This window comes from Narcine bancroftii, chromosome 4 (genome assembly GCF_036971445.1).
Source record: "Narcine bancroftii isolate sNarBan1 chromosome 4, sNarBan1.hap1, whole genome shotgun sequence".
Taxonomy (NCBI): Eukaryota; Metazoa; Chordata; class Chondrichthyes; order Torpediniformes; family Narcinidae; genus Narcine; species Narcine bancroftii.
In genome coordinates, this window is record NC_091472.1 from 238,048,795 (window position 1) to 238,073,686 (window position 24,892).

The 24,892-nt window shown below is 43.4% G+C and overlaps 2 protein-coding genes across 10 annotated transcripts in view; one reads left to right on the forward strand and one right to left on the reverse strand.

Moving 5' to 3' along the window:
* Positions 1-731: 731 nt before the first annotated feature.
* Positions 732-24,892, reverse strand: part of LOC138761748 (uncharacterized) — a 119,984-nt gene continuing 95,823 nt past the window's right edge. The window contains exon 2 of the mRNA XM_069934446.1: positions 732-1,087. The gene's annotated coding sequence lies outside the window, so the exon portion shown is untranslated. The remainder of the gene's footprint in view (positions 1,088-24,892) is intronic.
* The window catches only part of LOC138761747 (melanophilin-like), a 228,375-nt gene continuing 220,961 nt past the window's right edge, over positions 17,479-24,892 (forward strand). For all 9 annotated transcript variants that reach the window (XM_069934432.1, XM_069934440.1, XM_069934443.1 and 6 more), the window contains exons 1-2: positions 17,479-21,307; positions 23,325-23,561. The gene's annotated coding sequence lies outside the window, so the exon portion shown is untranslated. The remainder of the gene's footprint in view (positions 21,308-23,324; positions 23,562-24,892) is intronic.

The window sequence follows — 24,892 nt, forward strand, 5'->3', positions numbered from 1 at the left end:
GATGCTGTATGTTGTGAGTGCTGCGATGTGGATTAGATGCTAAAGTAGTGGAAAAGGAACTGGGGAATTTTTGAGCTGGCCAACATTTATTACTTGGCTACAAGAATCAATAGATTTACTGATCTCCAGAGTTTTGACAGTTTAAAAGGACATTTTGTGAACCTCTCATTTGTTTTCTCTATGACTTAGCTTTGCCTTTCACTTAGCAATTTTTAGCAAAAGAATTCAGTTCATGTTCCAGCTGGAATCTTTCATATAGCTGTGGTAAGCTTTTTTAGAGCAGTTTGCCTCCAATTCCACCCTCTCTAGAGAGACAGCTAAAAAGCAGAAGGGAAATAAAGACATGGTAGTCAGTCTTGAGAGTGATTGCCATGTCAGGAAACCTGTGGATCAATCTATAACCAGGCCACTATCCATCTCTGACAGACTTGCTCCAAAGTCTGTCCTCAAAGATGTTGCTTGATTAACTTATATTTACCTAAAATGGATTGCAAATAATGAGCAGCTTAACAATGTGTATCAAGGGCTCGATACATTCCAAAAGCAAGACTCTATGAACTTCTACTTTTTGGGATGCACTATATGATTTGTTCTGAATTCCAATGAGGTGGTGCTTGGAGTACCTTTCATTGAATGGAAATCAGTCAGGCGCTGCACTGATGATGCCTGTCAATGCTGTTAGGTCTGCTTTGTTCATGAATGAGTGAGACAAACACCAGGCTGAGTCGAAATCAGGGTTCTTTGTTCTTTATTACCGGATTGTAACACTTGCGACTAACGATGTTAGCCGGAGAATGCATTCTGCCGTTATCAGCAAAATGGTGATTCTTTATACCCTTGGATACATGCTTAGAACATCATCATATCATTACTTGTCCAATGACTAAAACTGTTGCTATCCTTTCCCTGCTAGCTTCCTGCCTCTCAATCCATCAATGTCTCTCTTAAACTGTTGCTATCCTTTCCCTGCTAGCTTCCTGCCTCTCAATCCATCAATGTCTCTCTTATCTTGTAAGTACAAGGATGCATTCTGTTACTCCTTAGTACTGGGTGACTCCTTCTCCGGTCCCATCTCATGATGTTTTACCTTACAATGCGGAAGTGGATTGGCATCATGCGCAAGAAATAACATGCATTTATCATGCAGCTTGTACAACCTATGGATATCCCAAACATTTTCTAACCAATGAAGAACTTTCAAGACACATGACATCTGTGAAATAAATTGTAACCTTGCGGTTAGATCATTCTCCACATTGATATGAAGAACAGAAAACAAATTGGCTCATTGGAGAGAGCCCACAGAATTACTGTTCATTGGAGCTAGTTGATTGGTTGCTATATTTACCGCAACACATCAAAAAGGACTTCATAGGTGCCACAGTATGATGGAAATGCAGAGTTTACTTTCATGGTTTTTGACAGAAGGTGCTTGAGAGTACTGAAGCCATGAATCCTTGTCTGGTAGGATTATAAGCTGTATGAACAAGGGAGGTCTCAGGTCTCAGGTGTTCAAGAGCTCTATTAGAATTTAATGTTCACTATGTGGCCCAGAGTGACAGAAAACAGTTAGAGTTTCAGTTCTAGCTTGCACCTTCGTTCTGTCTGTATCAGTGACAGGGATCTCCCAGTGGCCAACGACTTCAATTCTGTGCCCCACTCCCGTGCTAACATGTCTCTCCATGGTTTCATGTACTGTCAAACCACGACCACATGTAAATTGGTAGAGCAACACCTAATTTTCTGTCTCAGCACTTTCCGAGTGGATGGCATCAACATCAACTTCTCTGGTTTCTGCTAGCCTACTCCCCATTCTTCCTCTCTCTTCTCCATTCCTCTATCTTCTCTTCTCCAGCTCTCCAACCCTCTCCATTCACAGAGCCATTCCCCCTGCCCTTGTTTGCTGATGTGCCATCCGTCTCTTATCCACCAGCCTGTGGGACTGTGCTCCTCCCCCTACCCCTCTCCCTCCAACCATTTTGTTTGGACGCCTGCCCTCATTTTTCCATACCTTGATGAAGAGTTCAAGCCTGAAATGTCGGTTATGTATTTTTACCTTTTCTATATAAAGGACATTGTATGACCTGCTGAGTTTTTCCAGCTTTTCTGGTTTTTACACAGACACAGCCGCTGAGTAACAGGAAATTATTGCAAAATTCCCACAAAGCAGGCTGTGTAAAAAGTTTGGAACAGAATTGAGTTTCGTTCCGAAAATTTTCCTGCTGCACCCCTATACAATTTTGTAGACTGTCTGGTCTAAACTGAACTGCAGGCAGACTGCAACAACGGGTTAATGAATAGCGCACGTATTTGCAAGTCCCACCTCTTTACTTACCACACTTAAAAACGTAAGAAACCGGAGATTTCAAGTATTGGTCATTCGTGTGTGAATGGAAAACAAAGTAATTTCTATGTAATAAAAACATAATTGTGTCTTTAGTTCTTAATAACATTGTTGTTATGGTTCTTCTAAAACTGCTGGCAAGAAATCAGAGCCTTCAAGAGAATTGGCTGTGAGCTGAGAAAAATGAGTGCATATTCTCTATTCATTCTAGAACATACATCACAGGAACAGACGCTTCAGCCCACATTGTCTGCCCAAACACAGTGCCAAATTACATTACATCACTGCTGCTTGCACATGATCCACATCCCTTTCTTCCCTCCATATTCATGTGTCCATCTTGAAGCCTTAAAAACATGACTATCCTATTTTAACAAATAGGGAATCTAATTTAATAGATTAAGAATGCGGAACTAAAAACAGAAAATATGGCAAACACTCACCAGGTGAAGCAGCATTTCTGGGATGGAAAGCACAGTGAAACCTTTTGTAGAGCACGTCGAAAGAACCAAAGACTTGTTGATCCAAACCAAGGCTTTGGTTCTTTCAACGCGCTCTACAATTTTATTAACTAAAAGACTGGAGCATATCACAAGTAGGTTGACCAGTCCAGAATGACCTGGTCTGGCTCGGAGCAATCCTTAAAGACCTGCCAGAAGGTGTGGCTACACTCTCAGCCAATCACAGTCATCCTACACTACAATCTGTACATATACACATTGGTGTTAGAATCCGTACTATCACACCTTTTATCTAAACTTCAGGGAAAAAAAAAACAAAATGCCGGAAATACTCATCTGATATTCTGTTGAATGTTCTTTTCCACAGAGGCTGCCTGGCTTGTTGAGTGTTGCCAGTATTCTTTGTTTTGATATCAGATTTCCAGTATCTACAGTTTTCAGTTTCCATTGAGAATGAAGACTGATGAAAAATTCTTAATACTTTCAGGATGCAATTATTTGGATAGCCAGGAACTGATTTGGGATAGTCAACATGGCTTTGTGCATGGTAGGTTGTGTTTAACCAATCATAGAAAGATTTTCCATGAAGGTTATCAAGGCTGTTGATATTGTCTGTGTGGACTAAAGCCTTTGACAAGGACCCACATGGTAGGTTAGTCAGGAAGCTTCAGGGGCTAGGCATTCATGGTGTAGTAGTGAATTGAATTCGACAATGGATAGATGGGAGAAGCCAGAGAGTAGTGGTGGATGATTGCTTCTCAGTCTGGAGGACTGTGACTAGTGGTGTGCCTCAGGGAGATTTGATAGAGGTTTTTAAAATTATGAGGGGGATAAACAATAAATATAGGTAAGCTTTTTTCCCACTGAAGGTAGGTGAGATATAAATCAAAAAGAGGAAAAGTTCAGGGGGAACACGAGGGGGTCCTTCTTCAGAGTGTGGTGGGAGTGTGGAATGAGCTGCCAGCTGAAGTGGTGAATGTGGGGTCAATTGTAACATTTAAGAAGAATTTGGACAGGTACATGGATGGGAGAGGTATGAAGGGCTACAGACTGGGTGCAGTTTAGTGGGCCTAGACAACAAAAATGGTTCGGCACAGACTAGAAGGGCCGAAGAGGCCTGTTTCTGTGCTGTAATGCTCTATGCTCTATGATAACCAGTGAATGTGGTCCCCTATTTCAAAACTATATCGTCGATGCTGTTTGCTCTCTTTGCTTAAAGTAGGTAGAATTTTATCCTTTACAGGTGGTACAAATTTTAAAATATGAACATTTTTCATTATAATGATTATTATGAAATTATAAAATGCAAATATAAAGTAGTCTGGAATAAATTAACTTTTTTGTACAAAATTGATTTGATTCCTCATGTCTAACTCAAAAGATAATTTTCAAAATTACTTTTTCAAATTTTGATGAATGTTGGGCAAGAGAAATATCTCAGCTTTGCTGAATATTAAAATTAAGCATCACACTATAAATTGTACAATGATATGATTTCAAGTGACTGCATTTGAAAGCAACAGTTGCTGGTGACATAATGGGAAGCATTATACTCCTCTGCAGGGCCCTACTGCCAGTCATTTCACTGACAGCCCTGTATAGGTTTAAAGAATATCCCAGAGCCAGGTGTGTTATTTTAATGTCAGAGAACAAACTGAAGTCGTGCTCAAGACGACAGCACCCAGCTTGGAAGCCTGGACCATGAGGGTTGCAGGGAGCAGAGGACAGGTGCTGAGCACTAGAGCAGGAGAACGCCACACCACTGAGGAGAAGAAGCCTGGGTAAGGACCCTAAAAGGCAGGAGACTACAGCAGCAGACCAGCAAGGAGAATCAATGACCAAGCCCCATACCAAACTACAAGTTGCCTCAGGACTGCTGAAGGGTGCTGATGGCAAGCGGGACTCCTGAAAGGCCTTGGACACTGACAAGCCTCCTAATCAGAGATTCAGAGCCACGTACCAAAGAGGGGATCTTTGATGCTTGGACCTCTGGTTCACCACTTGGACAAGACAGGAGGCCATGCAACTGCAGAGATTACGGGGCATTGGAGCTGGCGGTAGGATCCACAGACAGATCTTTTGAGGGTTTTTTTCTCTTTTAGTAGGGGTGCTGAACTAGTGGTACCTCTGTGTGCCTTTACAGGCAAACAAAATTAAATTTTGTGCATTTATATACTTGCCAAGAAAGGAACCTTGGCTTTGACCTTGATTGATGATCAAGCTAATGAGCTTTTGGAAAAAAATCAATATTTGTTTATAAAAACTGCAACACTAATGGGAAATTACATAGAGGGTGAGGTTTTTAAGATTTTGAAAGGGTAAATGGAGATAAATATTTTCCAGAAATGAATGAATCATGCTATGCAGAGGAGAAATTCAGAATACTGATTCTTACCACAAAAGGTATTGCGAGTGTGGAATCCTTCCACAAAATAATAGCTTTGAATGTGAGCTTTATAAATTTCTAATGGTGAAGGAGACTAAAAGATGTGAAACAAGAAGGAGTTGATGGACTTAAGATACAGATCAATCATGATCTCATTGAATGGTTTGGCAGACTTGAGAGACTGGTGATGGAGTACAGTGCCCACATTTCTCAGCTTCATTATGTGATAAATCATTTCCCATAACACACTCAATCCAACAGTTTTGTTTATAGTAAAAACATAATGATAGAAAAACTCAGTCGGCCAAACAGTGTACATTCTATAGCAAAGATAAAGTGCTCAAGACCAAAGTTTCGGTCTTGAGCCCTTCATCAAGGTATGAGCAAAATGTAAGCAAGCCCTTCAGACCCAGTAACATCTTCATGAACCTTTTTTATACCCCTTTTATATCCTTCTCTCTCGCAAGGTGACCACAACTGTACACAGTATTTCAATCAGTCCTCACCGATATCTTGTACAGTTGTAACATAATATCTCAATTCCTGCTCACATGGCAAGTGTGCCAGACATCTTCACCACCCTGTCTGCCTGTGTTGCAACTTTCAGAAAACTTAGTCTTTGCAACCCCAGGTCTCTCTGTTCCACAACACTCCCCAGGGCCCAACTGTTTACTGTGGAAGTCCTGCCCTGGTTTGACTAACCAAAATGCAATGCTTCATGTTTGTCCAAGTTAAATTCCAATTGTCATTCCTCAGACCTTTGAATAAGATCCTTTAGGCAACCTTCCTCATTGGCCACTAAAAAACCAATTGAAATGTCATCCATAAACTTATAAACTGATCCCTCCCCCCCCTGCCCACCACAGCATTTATTTATCACAGATCTCCAAATTACCCTCTGTGACTTTACAACTAGTCAATTGCCTCACCTGCCCTGGAGTTCATATGATCCAACCTTCTAGACAAGCCTCTCATGCAGTTTCCTTTTATAAATATATAGGGTGTGGGCATTGCATGGCCAATTTACAGTATATTGCCCAACCTTAATTGCCATTGAGAAGGTGGTGTTGCTTTGAACCACTGCAATGTTTCCTATTGTTGGGTTTAAACCCAGCAATAATATTCCTTAGCCAAGAAGGTAGATGACAATTTGGAACCTGCAAATGATAATATCTCAGGCCTCTGCTATCCATGCTTCTCCTATCAGTAGGACTTACTTGCTTCCAAACTTGAAATCCATTCATCTGGTGCACTTCCATATACGGATAAATTATAGATTTGTTTTGGAAGGGGGAGGCATATGATAGCTCCCTTTGCAACAAGAAGAGTAACTAGACTATTAGTCCAATAGTAACATGCACAGGGTTTATTATTATTTTCTGAACCTTGTTAGAGAAGCTTTGTTATTCCTTGATATTCATTCTCTGCAGTGTATGTTTGGTGCATGCAAATGAATTCCTACTCAAATATCTTCTAAGGAACCAGGTTACGCACACCTGCCTCATGTTGTGTTCCACCACCTGGTCCACCCTGTTGTATTACTCCATTAATTTACTTAGACTGTGTTCACCATCCCACCACCTTTCCCACCTGTGTTCACCACTCACCACCTTAACCAATGTGGTAAACCACTGTTTATGCCATGATTGGCTGCTGCTGGCTGGATATGCCTCCCAATACCAATCCTACCCATTGCCCCTTGCATGTTCCCTATTTCTCTTTGCTTCGATCAGTCAGTGAGGTTGATGGTTGTTCCGGTCTTTAGTTAATAAAAGGCTGATAGTTTCACAACTTCAGCCTTTTGTGATTATTGATGGTACATCAATCAGCCTGTGTTCCACCACCATTCCTAGCCTGTGTTCCACCACCTTTCCCAGCCTGTGTTCCACCACCTTTCCCAGCCTGTGTTCCACCACCATTCCCAGCCTGTGTTCCACCACCTTTCCCAGTCTGTGTTCCACCACCTTTCCCAGCCTGTGTTCCACCACCATTCCCAGCCTGTGTTCCACCACCAATCCCAGCCTGTGTTCCACCACCATTCCTAGCCTGTGTTCCACCACCATTCCCAGCCTGTGTTCCACCACCTTTCCCAGCCTGTGTTCCACCACCTTTCCCAGCCTGTGTTCCACCACCATTCCCAGCCTGTGTTCCACCACCTTTCCCAGTCTGTGTTCCACCACCTTTCCCAGCCTGTGTTCCACCACCATTCCCAGCCTGTGTTCCACCACCAATCCCAGCCTGTGTTCCACCACCATTCCTAGCCTGTGTTCCTCCACCTTTCCCAGCCTGTGTTCCACCACCTTTCCCAGCCTGTGTTCCACCACCTTTCCCAGCCTGTGTTCCACCACCTTTACCAGCCTGAGTTCCACCACCTTTCCTAGCCTGTGTTCCACCACCTTTCCCAGTCTGTATTCCACCACCATTCCCAGCCTGAGTTCCACCACCTTTCCCAGCCTGTGTTCCACCACCTTTCCCAGTCCGTGTTCCACCACCATTCCCAGCCTGAGTTCCACCACCTTTCCCAGCCTGTGTTTCACCATCATTCCCAACCTGTGTTCCACCACCATTCCATTACCTTTGATATTCTGTCTTCCACCATAGTCTCACCTGGTCCAACCACTAGCCCAGACTGACCCAGACCACTGCGAACATTGTCAGGTTTCATAATCACAATGTGATATTCATGTAGAACTCATTGAGTTCATGCATTTGACATCCAGCTATAAAATGGTTCAGGCTTTGCATTAGAGGTAATAAATTGATGGTAAGACTGTGTCAGTGTAGAGATTTTGAACTTTCATCATGCTCCAAGAAGAATCAGTGTGGATCAAAGGAAATATTAACAGAAAGATGTAACAGACTAGTCCAAGAATGTAAACAAATGAAGCTCAGTTAAACAAAGAGTCTGCAGATGCTGGAAACATTTTAAAGGCCTCACAGCATCTATGGAAAGCATTAGGCAGTTATTAGTTCAGTGACTGGTGAGTGTCAGGAAATGAACTTTGTTTGCAGGATACTTAAAAGGGAAGATGAGCTCATAAGGCTTTTAAAAGCACTGGGAAAGTAGGTACTCCTTTAAATTTTTCCATTGGCTAATTAGCTGCAGCCAATAAAATGAGGGGAAGTGCAAATGGAACAGTCTGTGTGAGAGTGGTTCAGTGTAGGAGTGGGACTGAGTTGTGAGGTTGCATGGTGAGGAATAGGTAAGGCTTTTGCAGTGATTCTCTAAAAGTCACTTAATTACAGCTAATTAAAGTAATCACATGGGATTAGGGTATTTGTTCTAGCTGCACAATATGGGAGCAGGTGACATCTGCTTCAGGAATGGAAAGCCAGAGGTATACAATCCAGGGATCAGAGGTGGAGAAACTGAGCAAATGTAGGTTCTCAGGAATCACTATCTTGAAGGATCTTTCCTGGACCCAACACATCAATGGCATCTTGAAGAAAGCACATAAGCACCTCTACTTCCTCAGGAGTTTGTGGGGTTGGTTATGACACCAGAAACCTTGGCAAGTTTCTACAGGGGAGTGGTGGAAAGTATGTTGATCGGCTGCATCATGGTCTGGTATGGGAACACCAATACCCCTGGGTGTAAAGCCCTCCATAAGATAATGGACACAGCCCAGGACATTACAGGCAAAATCCTCCTTACTATTGAGTACTCTGTTCTCACTGCTGCCTTCAGAAAAGATGTATAGGTGCCATAAAACTTGCACCACCAGGTTCAGGAACAGCTGCTACCCCTGCCCCATCAGAATCTTCAATGACAAAGTCAATTAAAGGCTCATTTAAGGGCTCTTACTTGTGCACTTTATTGATTTTCTTTTTGTTCTCTCTCTATTGCACAGTCAATTGTTTACATTCTTTACCTGTTAACAGTTCTTTTGATTGTTTACGCTGTGTACAGTTTACTTTTCTCACTACCATTTAGTGGTAATTCTGCCATGCCTGCAGGAAAAAGGGATCTCAGGGTTATATGTGATGCTATGTATGTATTCTGACAATAAATCTGAATCTGAACGCCTTTGTGGTTACTGATGACTAATCTTCAGCCAGCGTTGGTTGCTTGAAAAATTCAGGCTCAAAAATGATGACCTGGAATCTGAACTATGAACACTGCAACACATCAAGGAGGGGCAGAGGTACCTGGAGATGTTTTCAGGAGGAGGTCATACCTATTAGAATAGCTGCCTCAAATATGACCTGTGTTTGGGGACAAGGGGATGTAACTGAAAGTGAGGCAAGTAGTGGGATTCAATCCAAGAGACAGTGCTGGAGGAGCTTCGGTCCTTGATCATGTCTCACAAGTCTGAGGTTCTTGATCCTTGTGTGTATAAGAATGGGGACTATAAGAAGACTGATCAGCCTGACCATGGCACTGTAGTTCAAGAAGCCATTCAATTGGGGACAGAGAAGAGAAATGTTGTGCTAATCGGAGATAATATAGTTAGGGAAATACACAAAGTTCTCTGTAGGGACAGAGCTTCCAGAAGGCTGCATTGCTGCCTGGTGCCAAGGTTTGGGACATCTTATCTGGCCTGTAGAGGAATTTGCAGTGGGAGGGGAAAGATGCAATTGTCATGGCCCAAGTGGGTGCTAATGATGTAGGTGGAATGAGGAAAGAGGTTCTTCAAGGGAATTTGAGGAGCTAGGGACCAAATTAAAAAGCAGAATCAAAAAGGTGATTATCTCTGGATTAGTACCCGAGCCACATGCAAATTGACACAGGGTCAAGAAGATTAGAGAGTTAAATGCTAGGCTCAAGGATTGGTGTGGGAGAAGTGGAAAATTGGCCCCAATATTGGGGAAGGAAGGAAATGTTCAAAAGGGACAGGCTCGATCTGAACCATGATGGGACCTGGATCCTGATAACTAGGATTGTAAATAGTAGGGTGGTGGATTCAACACGTTAGAGATGGATAGATAAAGTAAAAGCAAAGGTTTAAAAAAAAGAGAAGAGTTTATGGGATAAAAGTCAAGTGCAAAAGAGGCAGAGTCCCAGATTTTAGAGGGACAATAGATATAAGGGCACCTTATCTGTAACACTTGAAACAAGATCAGTGAACGTGTGGCACAAATCAGTACAAAGGGGTATGATTTAGTGGCCATTACAGAAACATGGTTGCAGGGTGAAAAGATTGGGAATTAAATATGCAAGGATATCAGGTAATAAAGAAGGACAGGTGGGGGTTGGCGATGGGATAACACATTTAGTTAAGGGTGAGATCAGGGAAATCATGAGAGATGAGGCAAGACCTAAGGAGAAAAATGTTGAGTCCATTTGGGTAGAGATTAGGAATAGTAAAGAGAAAAAAAAATCATTCTTGGGAGTTGGCAACAGGCCACCCAATAATAATATAATAGTGACATAGGCAATAAACCAAGAAATATTGGAGGCATTTAAGGATGGAACAGCAGTGGGGGACTTTAACATTGACTGCGCCAATCATGTTGTTTGAGGCAACCTTGAGGAGGACTTCATAGAATGTCTATGTGCAATGGTTTCCTTGAACTGCGTGTTACTGAACCTACAAGGGAATGTGATGTCTTGGATCTGGTCCTGTTCAATGAGACAGGTAAAATAGCAATCTTGTAATTTGAGATCCTCTAGGAAAGAGTGATCACAGTATCATTGAGTTTATCATACAAATATAGGGTGTTATCATTCTGTCTAAAACAGGTGTATTATGCCTAAACAAGGAAATGGGGAGGACTGGACAGGGAAGATTGGGATCACAGGCTATATGGAGGGTCAGTTGAGGAACAATGCAAGACTTTCAAAGAGATTTTTCACGGTGCTCAACAAAAGTATATTCTAGAACACTAAGGGAGAAGACACCCAACTTTTGATACCTAAGGAAATCAAGGAAGCCATCAAACTAAAAGCTTTTGTGTATAAAGTCACCAAGACCCACAGAAAACTAGAAGATTGGGAAAATTTTAAGAAGCAACAAAGAACCACGAAGTGAGCAATAAAGAAAGGGAAGATAGACTATGAGAAAAGATTAGCACAAAATATAAAAATGGGCAATAAAAGTTTTTATAATTACATAAAGCGCAAAAAGGTGGCTAAAGTGAAGGTTAGGCCCTTGGAAGATGAGAAGGGGGAATTTGTATTAGGCAATGAGGAAATGGTTGAGGCTTTGAATAGTGATATTTGTTTGTTTTCATGGTGGAGAACACATCAAATACGCCAAATACAGATGTTATGGATGGGATGGAAGGTGAGGACCTGGATGTAATAGGTATCACAGGTCATAGTCAGGAAACATGAGGGTCCAAAGATAAATCCCGTGGTCCTGATGGAATACATCCCAGGATACTGAAAGAAATGGCAGGCATTATAGTCAAGGCTTTGGTGATAAATTACCAAAATTCTCTGGGCTCTGAGCAGACACTATTAAAGAATTTAATGTATGTTACATTCTAAATGTAGTATTACATTACAATTATGGTACCTCTATTGGGTGGGTTGAAAGACAGTGAAAATCACACTTTCAATCTCTTGGTGCCTGCCACATTGACCACCACCAGTGGGCTGATCTCGCCTCAAACCATGCATCTTGGCGCTTCACAGTTCGGCGGGCAGCAACCTCCTTTGAAGAAGACCGCAGAGCCCACCTCACTGACAAAAGACAAAGGAGGAAAAACCCAACACCCAACCCCAACCCACCAATTTTCCCCTGCAACCGCTGCAACCGTGTCTGCCTGTCCCGCATCGGACTTGTCAGCCACAAACGAGCCTGCAGCTGACATGGACATTTACCCCTCCATAAATCTTCGTCCGCGAAGCCAAGCCAAAGATTCAAAAAAGGATGTCGGCAAAAGGCAGGGAATTATAGGCAAGTTAGTTTAACATCTGTGGTGGGGAAAATGCTTGAAACTATCACTTAAGAAGAAATACCGATGCATCCGGAGCGAAATGGATCCATCAGGCAAATGCAGCATGGATTCACCAAAGGCAGATCCTGTTTGACCAATTTACTGGAGTTCTTTGAGGATATAACATGTGTGGTAGATAGAGAGGAGGGGTGGATGTTCTTTACCTGGATTTTTAGAATGCATTTGATAAGGTGCCACATAAAAGACTTGTACATAAGATAAGGATGTATAGAGTTGGGGGTGATCTATTAGCATAGATAGAGGATTGGTTAACCAATAGAAAGCAGAGAGTTGGGGTGCAGAAGTACTTTTCTGTTTGGCTATTGGTGAGTGGGATGCTGCAATGGTCAGTGCTGGGCCTGCAACTGTTCACGATATACATAAACAATTTGGAAGAGGGGACAGAGTGTAGTGTATCTAAGTTTGCTGATGGCACTAAATTGAGTGGAAAAGCAAATTGTGCAGAGGATATGGAGAGTCTGTGGAGAGATGTAGATATATTAAGTGAGTGGGCAAGGGTCTGGCAAACGGAGTATCATGTTGGTAAATGTGAAGTTATCCACTTTGGAAGGAAAAATGAAAGATCAGAAGATTATTAAAAAATGGCAAGTGCTTGAAGCTTGCTGTCGTGCAGAAGAACTTGTGAGTGCTTATGCATGAATTGCCAAAGGTTAGTTTGCAGGTGCAGCAGGCTATCAAGAAGTAGAATGTTGGCCTTCATTGCTAGAGGGATTGAATTTAAGAGCAGAGAGGTTATGCTGCAATTGTACAAGGTACTGGTGAGACTGTATCTGGAGTACTGCATGAAGTTCTAATGTCCTTACTTGAGGAAGGATGTACTGGTTTAGGAGGCTGTGATAGTACAGATTCTATCACCAATGTGTATATGTACATATGTACAGATGGTAGTGTAGGATAACTGTGGTTGGCTGAGAGTGTAGCCACAGCTACTGGCAGGTCTTAAAGGATTGCTCCTAGCCAGACCAGGTCATTCTGGACTGGTTGACCTACTTGTGATATGCTCCAGTCTTTTAGTTAATAAAAGCCTTGGTTTGGATCAACAAGTCTTTGGTTCTTTCGACGCGCATTACAGAGGCTGTCTCGAGATGGCAGAGGTCGACAGCATCGAGTCCACACTGCTGAAGATCCAGCTGCGCTGGATGGGTCACGTCTCCAGAATGGAGGACCATCGCCTTCCCAAGATCGTGTTATATGGCGAGCTCTTCACTGGCCACCGTGACAGAGGTGCACCAAAGAAAAGGTACAAGGACTGCCTAAAGAAATCTCTTGGTGCCTGCCACATTGACCACCGCCAGTGGGCTGATAACGCCTCAAACCGTGCATCTTGGCGCCTCACAGTTTGGCGGGCAGCAACCTCCTTTGAAGAAGACCGCAGAGCCCACCTCACTGACAAAAGGCAAAGGAGGAAAAACCCAACACCCAACCCCAACCAACCAATTTTCCCCTGCAACCGCTGCAACCGTGTCTGCCTGTTCCGCATCGGACTTGTCAGCCACAAACCAGCCTGCAGCTGACGTGGACTTTTACCCCCTCCATAAATCTTCGTCCGCGAAGCCAAGCCAAAGAACAGAGGCTGTGCAGAGGAAGTTCACCAGGTTGATTCCAGGAATGAAGGGATTAGCCTATGAGGAGAGATTGAGTCATCTGGAACTGTACTCGCTCAAATTTTGAAGAATGAGAAGGGATCTTAAAGAAATATAAAATTATGAAAGGCATAGATTGAGGTTGGTAAGTTGTTTCCATTGATAGGGGAGACCAGAACTCGGGGACATAGCCTCAAGATTCAGCGAAGTAGATTTAGAACAGAGATGAGGAGGGCCTGCTTTTCCCAGAGATGGCTGAATCTTTGGAATTCGTTACCCAATGAAGCAGAGGAGATGACCTCAGTAAATAAATTTAAGACAAGGTTGGATAGATTTCTACACAGTAAGGGAAGTAGGGCTATGGGGAAAAGACAGGTAGAGATTAGCCTATCATCAGATCAGCAATAATCACGTTGAATCTTGGAGCAGGCTTGATGGGCCGGATGGCCTACTCCTGCTCCTATTTCTTATATTCTTATGTTCAGACTAGAGCTGTCCTTCACGAGCACCAAGATCGAGCAAACCGTCAAATCAGGAAGTGGGGGAGGCACATTTGTCCATATTCCTCCCCCTGGACGTAACAAGTACGGAATACCGCTCATCCACACCTTCTACCCCACCAGCCTCTGCAGCCATAATCTCATCCTCTGCACCAGACACATCTTCCCCTCCCCTCCTGTCTCCATTTTCCACAGGGACCATTCCCTCTGGGACTCTGTCGCTCACTCAAACCTTCCCAATAATCATGCCCCCCACCCCCCAACCACAGTACCTACCGCTGCAAGAAATGCCCACACCTCCTCCCTCACCACTATTCAGGGCCCCAAACTGTCCTTCCAAGTGAAGCAATACTTCACCTGCAGATCTCTATGGGTCAATTACTGCATCCAATAATGCCGATGTGGCCCCCCCTCTTCATTGGGGAGAATGGATGCAGACTAGGAGATTATTTCATTGAGCATCTTTGATTTATCTGCTGCAACAGCAAGGAACTTGCAGTGACTAAGATTCCAAGTGCTTTCTGATCGCAAAAATTCATGAAGGGCACTGAATAAGTGAAAGTCCCTTAATTTTAAATTCCAACTTTTGTGTATAGCTGATTTGTTTGAAATTTCCAATTCAAAGGGTTCCGCAATTCGCTCCATTCAATTACTGCACCAGTGACCTGGGTTGAAATCCGCCACGTCCATGTGAGTTTCCTTCAGATGCTTTGGTTTTCTCCCACATTCAAAAGATGTACAAGGTCAGTAGATTCATTGGTCACAAGGGTGAAACTGTGTGGGGCGGAAGGGCTTGTTAACATGTTGTATCTTGAAATTAATAAAAAGATGACAGCTCAGCCTTTGCACTGAGAATCAAAAGGACACCTCTGCTACCATCTCATGGACATCAAACTCCCTGCTCTCTGATCTCATGCAAGCACAACTCTCAGCCCTGAATTTGCTTTCTCTACATCAAATTGTAATTCTGAATTGCCAAACTTTCCCCTTCTACTATTAATTTACCGATGCCATGCTCCAACCTCTGTTACTAATGTCTATTAATTATCCAGTTCTGAATTAGCCTGTGCTGATTAAACTTTCTGCTTTGAGTTATTTGGAGTTAAACTGAAAGTCTGCAGATGCAGGGTTGTGTGCAACACACAAGTGCTGGAGAAACGCCACAGGTCACACAGCATCATAGGAAGTAAAGGGTAACCAATGTTTCAGACTGAGCCCTTCATCTAGATAAGAGCAAAAAGCAGATAGGCACCTGAGCGGCAAGGTGGGGCGTACAGGCAAAAGGTTTATAGGTAGATTTAGGTGAGAGGGTAGAAAAGAAAAAAAAGCTGAGAAATGATTAGATGAGAAGGTAACTTTCTGAATGGAGATGGAGAGGAAGGGGGTGAGGAGCTGGAGCTAAGGAGACAGAAGAAAGGGTAAGAGAGAGATAGGTTTTTAATAAAAATTGGAGTCGATGTTAATGCTGTCTGGTTGGAGAATGCCCAGACGGAATATGAGGTGTTGTTCATCCAATTAGCAGATAGCTTCAGTTTGGCAGTGCTTAAGGCTATGGACCGAAATGTTGGTGTGGGAATGGTGCATGGAATTAAAATGATTGGCTATTGAGAGGTTCTTGCTGTTTCAGCAGACAGATTGAAGGTACTTAACAAACTATCGATCTGCATTCAGTTGCTCTGTTGCAGAGGAGGCCACAATGGGAGCACTGGATACAGTACATGACACCTGCTGATTCACAGTTGTGTTTGGAAGGACAGTTTGGGGCACCAAATGTTAGTGACAGAGGAGATGTGGGTACAAGTGTAGCATTACCTGCAATCACAGGGGCAGGGTAAAGAATGAGTAGATGAGAGAATTATGAAGGGAACAATTCCTGAAGAAAGAGGATGGGGAGGGGAAGATGTGTTGGGTGGTGGGATCACATTGTAGGTGGTAGAAATGTGGAGAATGATATGTTGAATACAGAGGTTGGTGGCATGGTAGGTACGGACAAGGAGAATCTTGTTATTGTTGTGTCTAGGGGCAGTGGGAACGAGGACAAATGTGCAGGAAATGGAAGAGATGTGGGTAAGGGCCAAGTTGATGGCAGTAGAGAAGAAGCCAGGATGTTTACAGAATGAGGACATCTTGGATGTTAAGGAATGAAAGACCTCAACCTTGACAAAAATATGATGGAGACAGATAAATTGAGAGAAAAATATAGAATCCTTGCAGGACACAAGGTGTGAAGAGGTGTAATTGAGATAACTGGGGGATTTGGTAGATTGTAGAAAATATCTGGAGACTGAGAGATCGAAAAAAGGGAGAGTGTTGCCAGAGATAAACCAAATGAATTTGAGGTCGGCATGAAAGTTTGCAACAAAGTCGATAAAGTTGACAAGCTCGTTTTGGGTGCAGGAAGCAGCACCAAAGTACTCGGTGGTGTAATGGAGGAAGAGTTGAGAAGCCTTGCCTGTCTAGGCTTGCAGCATAGATTGCTTCACAAAGCCAACAAAGATGGCACAGGCTTCTGAGGGAAATATGTTTTAAGTATTATGTCCCTGTGTACTTTCTGGTCCTGGCCATGATTTATCATTTTCACATTAGATTCCCAGGTCAAACTCTTCCACTGTATGTAGAGTTGCCACTTTGTAGTTATCCGGTATACATCAAGCTCATTGCCCTTGATACCAAAGTTCAAAGTTCATAATTATTGTCAGAGTACATACATGACATTACATACAACCCTGAGATCCTTTATCCTCCAGGTCAGGCAGAATTTCTACTGATCAGGAGTGCGAGAAACTGTACTCAAGAAAAGATATGAATACACAAGAGAAATGTGAACAAAGAAAGAAATGAAAATGAATACAGAGAAAAAATAAATATTCAGTAACCAATAATGTGTTAAGTAAGAGTTCTTAAATGAGTCTGAGTCTGAGTTTGTTGTTTTGGAGTCTGATGATGGAGGGGTAGCAATTGTTACTGAGCCTGGTAACTTAACTTCCCAAAATGCATCACTTTCCATGTGCCTGAGATCAATTCCATCTGCTATTCCTTGCCCATTCTCCTAATTCATCCCAACCCTGTTGTACCCTCAGGCAACCTTCTTTACTGTCCACCATACCACCCATTTTGATTTCATCCACGTCACTAATCATGCCTCTGTAGCAGCTCACCGGAAGCTTAATCAAGCCGTCTCAGGAGGTTCTGAGTGACATCATGATGTCACAATGTGATGACGTCATTTAGAATGCGCGGGATTTTAAAAGCTGCAGGTGACTGTTTGAGTAACAAATTTTACTGAACTTTGACTCGACCATGTCCGATCATTGTCTTGTTCTTCATTTCACACTGGGACATAGCTGCTACATTGGCGACCCCAATGGGCCCAAACGGATTTTGGACCCATCATGGACAACACAGCGGTTTCGATCAAACTGCCTGTCTTTTGGACGACTCAACCCGAAGTTTGGTTCAGGCAGGCTGAGGTGCAGTTCCACATTCGCAAGATAGAAGTGGAAACCACTAAGTACTATCATGTGGTAAGCGCCCTCAACCAGGACATGGCTGGTCGAATAGTGGATTTCCTTCGGGACCAACCAGCTCTCACCAAATACGAAGCCCTAAAAGCCCTCCTTCTCCAGATTGACGGTCTGTCACTGGCCTGGGGGACTGCATCCCTTCGGAGTTGATGAACGGCATGCTGGCATTGGCATCGGTGTTGCTTGCTCTTCAAGCAGTTGTTTTTAGAGCATATGCCAGAAGATACATCCACCTTATGTTGGCTGATGAGGACTTTGATAACCCTCAAATAGTGGCCGCCTGTGCAGACATTCTGTGGTGCGCGAAACAGCAAGGCACGAGGCCAACAGAAATTAGTGCTGCATCATACCTAAAGACGCAGGCTCCACAAGTACCCTGGACAAGCACAATTCAGTGACAACCTCCTGGTGTTTTTACCATCAACGCTGAGGTTCTGGAGCTGCCGACCCCCTTGCACTTTTCTGTGAAAACACCATGCCTGGCCACTGTAACAGCCTACTCTACGTTTTGGGACAAACTCTCCCAGGACAAAATTCTTGTCGACCCAGTAAGTGTCCTTTCTCCTTTGGGCTTTGATGCTCATACCAGTAGGGCAGGTCCAATGCTCACTGTGGTGAATAACAGTTTGATTTGTAAGTACAGCACATGAACTATGAAGTTTGGCAATGTTCACATGGAAGTTCATTCTTGCTGCTGTGTCACGGTCATTGCTGGGTGCCGACTTCCTCAGAGCCTACTCATTGATGGTAGATTTAATAGGGCACCAGTTGGCGAACACCACAACTTTCCAGACTTCCCACCTTGAAAAACTACCTGCCTCGCACCTAGACGCCATGGAGTACTTGAACAACGAATTCACCAAACTTCCTGTGGAGTTTCTGGACTTTGTCATTCCCAAGTTCTCCACTGCCACACCCAAACATAGTGTCGCATACCACATCCTCACCTAAGGACCTCTTCTACACATCCGAGCCCTATGCCTGTCGTCCGACAAGTTGCAGCTTGCAAATCAAGAGTTCCACAGAATGGAGGAACTTGGAATCATATGTAGGCTGATACCTTTGGGGCTTCCCCGCTACATATGGTTGCCAAAGCCACAGGAGGCTGGAGACCTTGCAGGGGATTACAGGCATCTCAATGACACTACCACTGCAGACTGTGCCCCATATACAGGACTTTATAGCTAATCTTGGAATCAGGATATTTTCTAAAATTGATGGTGTGGGGATACCACCAAATACCTGTAAACCTGGAGGATGTGCCCAAGATCACCATCAAAACACCGTTTGGCCTCCGAAGTTTTGAGAGTGGCTTTTGGACTCAAAAATGCTGCACAAACATTCCAGCAACTAATGGACGCCGTGGGCATGGCATGGACCTCCTTTTTGTATACTAGGATGACATGAGTCCCAATGAGTACATTGGCAGCCACTCCCACAAAAAGCACCTGCAGCATCTGTGTTTACTCTGCCATCACCTACAGAAGTTTGGACTAACTATGAACCCTGACAAGTGCAAATTCGGATAGTCCTCTATCAAGTTCTTGAGACATCAGATCAGTAGCTGGGGTGTCGTTCCATTAATTAGCAAGGTGGAAGCCATCCTCAAATTCATGAGGCCTGATACCATCAAAGGACTCCAGGAATTTGTGGCAATGGTCAATTTCTAACATCACTTTCTAGGAGATGATGGTAGCATTCCAGCAGACCAAAGATGCCCTAGCGAAGGCAAATTGCTGGTCCATCCACAAATGGATGCATCAACCGCCTTGACGATAGACACATCCAACGCTGCAGTAGGCGGTGTCCATTGGTACACCAATGGACAAGGAAGTCTCTATCGTTTTTTTAGGAGGCATCTCCACCCTCCAGAAACTAAATACAGCACATTCAATAGGGAACTGCTGGCACTGTACCTAGAGGTCAGACACTATTTTTTGAAAGGCGGGGACTTAGCGGTTTTTACTAACCACAAACCGCAAAGGCATCAGATCCCTGGTCAACCTGCCAGTAATGCCACCTAACTTGCGTATCCGAGTTTTCAACCAGGATTAAAATGTATCCAGTAAGACTAATGTGGTAGCTGACGCCCTGTCCGCTCCTCCTTTCAAGCAGTACGTGCCCCCTCTCCAGGTGTGGACTACATGGTACTTGCCAAAGCTCAACGCCAGCTTATAGAACTGTTGTCACAAGCCTGCAACTTGAGGATATAGCCATTAGGCTGCAAGGTACCACTCTCCTGTGCAACGTTTCCACAAGTCAGCCTCACCCTATTGTCCCTGCTGAGTGGAGACATTGCATTTTCGATGCCATTCATGGACTGTCCCACCCCTCCATTCGAGCGATGGTCCGCCTGATAACCGACTAGTTTATATGGCATGAACTCAAAAAGCAGGTCATGTACTGGGCAAAGTCTTTCATGGAATGCCATTCTGCAAAAATGCAAAAGCACGTGAAGGCGCCACTTCAGCCTTACCAGCCACCATAGCGCATATTTGACCACGTACCTGTCGACATTGTTGGACCGCCTGCTTCCAGTATCATGAGGATCTAGGTACTTGTTAACAATAATCGACAGATTCACTAGGTGACTGGAGGCAGTTCCTATGACAGACTCATTAACCGATTCATGCACCACAGTTTTTAATTTCTGCCTGGGTATCTCAGTTTGTCCTACCCACAAATGTTACCTCTGATAGAGGCCCACAGTTTACCTCCACACAATCTGGGATGTTTTATCATGTCTGCTGAGAATGCAGCTCCACCACATGACAGCCTGCTACCTGCAGTTGAATGGCCTGGTGAACAGTTCCATAGGCACATGAAGGCTTCACTGATGGCCTACCTTCAGGAGGAGCTGCCCTGGGAATAAGATCCTCCTGGGAATAAGAACAGAATCCAAGGAGGATCTCAACTTCTCATCACCTGAGTTGGTTTATGGAACCCCGCTCATTGTATCTGGGGAATTCATGCCCATAGGACACAGACAGGAGGTGCCAAGAGCAGCTTGGAAAATTGTCTCCCGTTCCCATGTCAAGGCATGGAACAACACACCCTTCATCCCAAAGGAACTCCAGGACTGTGAGTTTGTCTTTGTGCGTAGAGGTGCACACACGCCATCCTTTCCAAGATCATATGAGGGCCCTCTTCAGAGGCTTATGAAACAATAGTACAACTTGTGTACTGGACATTGGGGGATCCAGAGACATTAACGATTGACCGACTAAAGCCCAAGAGTAGTGGATAGTAACGGCACCGGAGATTTAATCTCCTATCACTGGTTCGGGGAGTGCCTTGTAGTGGCTCACCAGAGGGTTAATCGAATTAGCTCGGGAGGTTCCGAGCGACATCATGACATCACAATGCGATGACGTCATTTGGAATTTGCGGGGGTTTTAAAAGCTGCAGGTGACTGAGTAACAACTTTTACTGAACTTCGACTCGACCACGTCCGATCATTGTCTTGTTCTTCAATCGCACTGCAACACAGCTGCTTCAGCTCATGGCACCAGTAGCCACACCTCCTGAAAGCTGCATCAACACCCCAATCACCTCCAGGCTAAAAGGGGACTGGAGCAGGCTTCTCTGGGCCTGCATGAAAAGGTAAGAAATACCTTTTCATTCACCTCCATGGGGAGGCCAACTATGAAAAGGCCTATTGTGTTTATGCCAGTCTCCCAGCTCTGTTATCCTATCTACGTCATACTCCCAGCTGTTTAATCCTGAGTACATCATGCCCACAGCTCTGTGTAATTCTGTTTAAATCAAACACCTAGTTTGATGCTATTCTGTATATATTACACTCCCAATTCTGTGTTCTGTGTTCACCCAGCTCTGTTTATCTGTGTATATCACATTCCCAACTATAACCATATAACCATATAACTGTTTACAGCGCGGAAACAGGCCATGTCGGCCCTTCGAGTCCGCGCCAGTTCACTTGAACAACCTCACTAGCTTCCCCCTCCCACTCTCCACCCAAAACCCTTCAACCCCCTCACACCCAACCTTCTCTTAAATGACAGAAGGAACCCTGCTGCAATTTCTTGTGTTACTCTGTCTACATCACCATTCCAGCTCTGTGTACATCATACTCCCAATTCTGAATTTTTCTGTAAACATCACATGCCTATTTTTTTGCTATTCTATATATTTTTTTTAAAATGTCAGTGCTACTTGAGCTACTGAAATGACAGCGATGCCACTGGTGCAGAATTGGGAGAGCAGGGAGTGAAGGTAAAACGTGGCTCCGCAGGGCCCTACTGCTCAGTGTGATGATGATCGCTCGTGTAGGTCTCTATCCAACATGGTGGTGCCCATGGGGGGTGGGGGGGGGATAGACTTCAGGCAAGCAGCAGACTGGCACAGGGCACAAGAAACAAGGAGAACACACCACTGTTGAGAAGAAGCATAGGAAATGACCCTACAGGTCAGGGGCCACGGTAGGGGCTCAGTAGCTAAAGGACCCACACAGTTTGTTTATGGTTGGTGTCCTGTGGTTAAAGGACTTACACAGATTGTTATCTGCTGGAGACTGGCTCATGGGAACCAGGTATTGGAACCAGGATTTGAGAGGGTGCCGAGGGCAAGAAGGGCTTCCAAAGAGTCTCAGATGCTGAAGGCTTCCTGATCATAATCAGATTTGGATCTGGACCTCAGGTTGCCAATGGCTTGAACTGGAATCTCTTTGGCTGCAGGAGCGCTGGAGGTGAATCCACAGACACTCAGTGACTCTGAAGGAACTCCCTTTTGCTTCTCTTTCTACTATGGTCATGGTGATTTTTCATTTGCCTTATGGCAGACATGAGTTGAGTTATATATCAGTACACGACAATAAAAGGAACCTTTGATCACATCCTTGTTAAAGTTTGCATTTTAATGATGTTCAGTCATTACTGTTATGAGAAAAACATTACAGATTTATTTGTATTAAAAAACCAGTCACCAGCTATGAGCTGGGGCCAGAGAGAAACCCAGGGTTGCCAGAGAGCAAAACACATTCACGACAAGACAATTAACACCCATCAAATATCCCGTTCTGTTGAACTGTCATTGGGAAACTCCATTCATAAAAAGTTTCATGCGCAAACACAGCTGTCCAGGTTTCACAATTGTCAAAGGCTATCAAACGCACCCAGTTCCAACCCAATATTGTTTCTGCCCAGAGGTTTCGCTCTTCATTGTTAACCTGATGGTTTAATATTATTGTGAAACTATCCTTTTACATATGATAATTAAAGACCAGATATCAGGCAGGCAGAGAATGGATGTCATTGTATATTGGGAGCAACTCTTCCAGATGACTGTTAATGTTGTATGCAAGAAGGATATCTTTTAATTATAACTTGTACATGTCTATAAATGATTAACGTCAAACTATTTCCCTGTCTTTAGAAGGGAATGAAAATCTGTGCCTGTAATAATGGGTTCAAAGAAATGCCTATCAAATTTGTATGCAAGAATATGCCTTAAATATTGTATTGTTTCAATGAGATTCCAGTATTAACCAGGGTGGCACTGCCTACCTGATATTAATGCTAGTCATTCCCGCTTGCCTGACTCAAATAAAATCTGTGTCTTGTATTTTGTGGTTCTGTTGTGTACTTTTATACCCTAACAGGCAACACAATTACTACTTTGGCATAATCGGCAACCTCTTGCTGGGAAGATCATCACGTATGCTGTAAGCAGCCACAAAGACTCTGGGACATTGGACAGAGTTAAGTATACTTTCAAGACCCATGAGCCCGAACTCTTTCACCGTTACTGGGGAGCATTGTGGTCCCTCATATGAGGTGGATCTGGTTCCCCACTGAGAGACAGAACCATGCAGATAACCAAAGACCCAGAGTTCAAGGTAAGAAAAATTAAATAAGGAATTGTGAAGGATGGCATAAGGACAAAATTATGCTTGTTATCGGAAAGACTTGTAAGCGCTGGCTTAAATTTAATGAGAACTGTGTTGGACATGGTTCCATTCGGAAACATCTACGACTATTAGCCGGGCAAATTTAACTCCAAGACTGGTGATAAAAGTATACTGAGATCTATTTTGGAAATGGTTAATTTGGAAAAGGCTACCTTTGTTAGACAGGGAAAATAACTTTTACGCCATCTGTGAATCTGGACCTTAACTCAGAGGCTGGTTACAAAATTTTTGCTTAACTGCGAACCTTTTTGGAATTGGTTCATTCAGGAAAAGCTACGCTTGTTAGGTGCAGAAATTTTACTGTTAAACTGTTCATTCAGAAAAGGCTATGTTTGTTAGTCAGGGAAATTGTATGGTAAATCACAGTTTAACTCAATCTGATATAGAATGAGGAAAACTGTTTGCAAATCAGACCAGGCTATGGATACAAGCAATGAGGTTACCCCGGTGCAGCAGATGTGTTTTCTGCACCCAAACCATGGTAAACTGTACTGTCTCCTCTCAGCTATGTTAAGCAAAAGACTCTTTGAGATGAAGCTTGGCCAGTAGGAGGAACATGAAATAAAAGCACTTTTGCTGAGGCAGAACAATTAAGGTGAGGAAAAAAGCTGCACCTAAGAAATGGAAAAAGAAAATTAGGGAATGGATAGAGGATGCCAATAAGAAGGGGGATGTGAGAAAAATAAAAGCTGGAGAGACAATGCAGAGGAATAGGGATAAGCACTCAGAATGGTGAACCTGGCAAATTTTGCAGTTAGAATGCAAATGGCACAACAAACAGCAGGAGAGGATAGACAAGGAAAAACAACAAAAATGCCAAATTCTTACCAAATCAAAGCAGCATTACAATAGTATACCTCAGGACCACTTGTCAGGCACAGTGAACCTATTTATACATGATACTGAGGAAGAGGAATTATTGGATTCCCAGTGGGTATAGATGACACTTTCCTTATTCTAATTTCAGAGTATCATCTTCCAAAGTGTGAGCTGCGATATCCCAAATTTCAATCTCTTTAATCCAACAAATCAAACTCTGTGGCTGTTACTTTATGTAGCTTTAATTCGTTGATAGGACAGATAAATATTTTGCATAGCTTCGCAACAATTCTTCCATAAAAATGAATAAAAGTGTTTACTTTATGATAGAGATACAAAGATATATAGAGATACAAAAAGTATTTAAAGATACAAAAATTCAAAAGAAAAATTTTTCTCGTGCTCACACTTCCTTCACATCTCATAGAATAAGAGGCAAG